We start from the raw sequence: 3,607 nt of genomic DNA, 5'->3' as shown, positions 1-3,607 counted from the left end.
TATATATATATATGTATGTATGTATGTATGTATGTCTGGCTAAGTCCTATAATCTCAGTACTTTGGGAGGCCAAGGCAGGAGGATCACTTGAGGTCAGGAGTTCAAGATTGGCTTGGGCAACACAACAAGACCCTGTCCTCCTTTTATTTTTTAGATGGAGTCTCGCTCTGTCGCCCAGGAGTGCAGTGGTGCAATCTCAGCTTACTGCAACCTCTGCCTCCCAGGTTCAAGCGATTCTCCTGCCTCAACCTCCCGAGTAGCTGGGACTACAGGCATACTACGCCCAGCTAATTTTTGTATTTGTAGAACCATGTTGGCCAGGTTGGTCTCGAGTTCCAGACCTCAAGTGATCTACCACCTCGGCCTCCCAAAATGCTGGGATTACAGGCGTGAGCCACTGCTCCCAGCCTGAAGTAATTTACTTTTATTTCCTTCACTTTAAGCGAATCATGAAATTTCACAGTGATTCCTGGGGTGGGGGGAGAAGGAAGGCGGTGTTTGGAATCATCGGGGCTGTGGCCCAGTTGGCCTGCATAGATGCAGGCAGGTGGGGCCTCACTGGGGCAGCTGGAGGAGCAGGTACTGCCCCGCCTCAGGAGCATAAGAGCTGGCACACGGTATCCCCAGTGGCTTCTGGCTGGCATGGCTCCATCAGGCAAGTCCCCACGGTGGCCAGTGAGGTGGCGGTCAGCTCCGCTGCCTTGGAGTCGCCCTCAGCAGATATCATGGTTGCCTTTTTCTGCTGCCCAGCCTTTTCCACCACAAATCTGGCCCTCTCTGCTTCCTGCTGAGCCACCTGTTTGGCTTCCACTGCTTCTGTGAACTCCTTCCCAAAGGTCAGATGTGTCGAGGAGGCGTCATCCAGCATGAGCTAAAATGTGGCTGCTGCTCCATAAGGTCATCCTTCACCTGCTTGGAGACCACCTCTCTCTGGGTGATTGCTTCTGCAGCCTCAAAGCGAACCACCACCTGCTTAAGGATGTCTGTAGTGATGGATGGCAGCACAGGCTCATCACAGCCCTCTCCCATGCTGGTGAAGATGCAAGGAAGCTGGCTAGGGACAGGCAGGAAGAGGATGCGCAGTGGGGTATTGACATTCTGTAAATCTTTGCTACTAGTGATGACTGGCACCTTACATGGTTGAGAATGACAAAGATAATCGGTTTCTGTATCCATGGGATGAGAAAGTGAGTTCTTTCCCCTACCACAATGTCCTGTACCCCAGAATCAGTCAAAGATGACAGCTCTGTGCCCAGCATCCACATTATATAAGGCAGAGTTCACCATGCCTCCTGCAACAACTAAGGCCAGGCCAATGGACTCAAACACTTTGGCAGCCATTTTTCCTTCTGCTGGACCCTCTCACACTTGCTTCCACTCTGACCTCCACGTAAATTCCTCAGCCACACATACAAAATATTTTTTTAAAAATTAGCTGGGAATGGTGGTGCACGCCTGTCATCTTAGCTACTCAGGAGACTGAGGAGGGAGGATTGCTTGAGCCCAGGAGTTGGAGGCTGCAGTGAGCTATGATTGGGCCACCGCACTCTGGCCTGCATGACACAGCAGGATCCTGCCCCTAAAATTAAACATTTTTAAACTTTAAAATTTTTTAAATAAAAAATATATAACACATATAATTCTTTTTTCACCTTAATTTTTTTTTTTGTCTTTAACACTTCCTTACTGATTCATAAAAAGCTTCCTTGGCCAGGTGCCGTGGCTCACGCCTGTAATCCCAGCACTTTGGGAGGCCAAGGCAGGCAGATCATCTGAGGTCAGGAGTTCGAGACCAGCCTGGCCAACATGGTGAAACCCCGTCTTTACTAAAAATACAAAAAAATTAGCCAGGTGTGGTGGTAGGCATCTGTAATCCCTGCTACGGGAGGCTGAGGCAGGAGAATTGCTTGAACCCAGGAGATGGAGGTTGCAGTGAGCCGAGACCACACCATTGAACCCCAGCCTGGGCAATAAGAACGAAACTCTGTCTCAAAAAAAAAAAAAAAAAAAAGCTTCCTTTTTCTCAACAGTTTAACGGTGTTCTATTGACTGAATAAATAATAATTTATTTTTCAGTCTTCTATGATAGACTAAGTTGTTTACAGATTTACCAATAATCCTGAAGTGAATGACTACAAATGCAAATCACTTTCCATATGTATGAATTTATCTATAGGATTAAATTCCTAGGAATTGAATTAAAGAGTATATTTTAAACATTTAAACATTTCTCTTGTTGCTGTTAAATTTCCCTCTATAGAGGCAGTGCAATTTATGTTCCCCACTCTAAGATTGTCTTATCAAAAATTTTAATATTTGCCCGGCCAGCGCAGTGGCTCACGCCTGTAATCCCAGAACTTTGGGAGGCCAAGGCAGGTGGATCCCTTGAGGTCAGGAATTCGAGACTAGCCTGGCCAACATGGCGAAACCTGGTCTCTACTAAAAATACAAAAATTAGCTGAGTGTGGTGGCGCACACCTGTAATCTCAGCTACTCGGGAGGCTGAGGCAGGAGAATCACTTGAACCTGGGAGGCAGAGGTTGCAGTGAGCGGAGATTGTGTCCCTGCACTCCAGTCCATGCAACAGAGCAAGATTCCATCTAAAAAAAAAAAAAATTCTTAATCTTAATGAAATCCAGAGTATCAAATGATCTTTCATGGTTACTGTTATTTTTATGTGTGGGTCCTGTTTAAGAAATCTTTGCTTACCCTGATGTCATGGAGATAACTGTTTTCTTCTAGAAGCTTCATTGTATTTAATTCTATGCAGTTTGATTACATGTAGGTTTGTGTATCCACAACCACAGTGAAGATACAGAACAGTTCCATCAACACAAGGATCTCCTCTTGTTCTTTAATAACCACAACTCCCTTTTATCCTTCTCCCATCCCCCAATTCCTAACCCTTGACAGCTACACATTCTTTCTTTATCTCTGATATTTTGTCATTTCAAGTCTGTTTTATAAATGGAATCATAAATATAAAACCCTTAAGGTTGGCCTTTTCAATCAACATAATTTCCTTGAGATCCATCGAAGTTGTGTGTATCAATAGTTTGTTCCTTTTATTGCTGAGTAGTATTCCATGGTATTTATGTACCACAGTTTAACCATTCACTCACTGAAGGACATTTAGAGTATTTCCAGTTTGGGGCTATTATGAACAAAACTGCTATGACCATTCATGTACATGTTTTTGTGTCTGTGAATATAAGTTTTCTCTTCTCTGGGATACATGCCCAAGAGTTCAGTTGCTGGGTTATATAGTAATTGCATGTTTAGTTTATAAGAGACTGCCAAACTGTTTTCTAGAGTGGCTGTACTATTTAACATTCTCACCAGTAATATCTGTATGATCTGGTTTCTCTGTATCCTTCAAAGCATTTGGTGGTATCACTAGTTTTTATTTTAGCCATTCCAATAGATGTGTAGTAATGTCTCACTGTGATTTTTAATTTGCATTTTTCTAATGTCTACTGATGTTGAATATCTTTTCATGTGTTTATTTGCTATCTGTATATCCTCTTTGGTGAGATGCCTGTTCATGTATTTGCCCATTCTCATTGGATTGTTTCCTTTGTGTGCTTTTTTAATTGCTGGGGTTTG

At 43.7% G+C, this 3,607-nt stretch overlaps 1 pseudogene; it reads right to left on the bottom strand.

The window, feature by feature from the left end:
* Positions 1–556: 556 nt before the first annotated feature.
* Positions 557–1,385, bottom strand: LOC109023459 (prohibitin 1-like; annotated as a pseudogene).
* Between the last annotated feature and the right edge of the window lie 2,222 nt (positions 1,386–3,607).

The sequence above is a fragment of the Gorilla gorilla genome, chromosome 16 (genome assembly GCF_029281585.2).
Source record: "Gorilla gorilla gorilla isolate KB3781 chromosome 16, NHGRI_mGorGor1-v2.1_pri, whole genome shotgun sequence".
NCBI lineage: Eukaryota > Metazoa > Chordata > Mammalia > Primates > Hominidae > Gorilla > Gorilla gorilla.
This window is presented reverse-complemented; position numbering and strand designations above follow the sequence as displayed.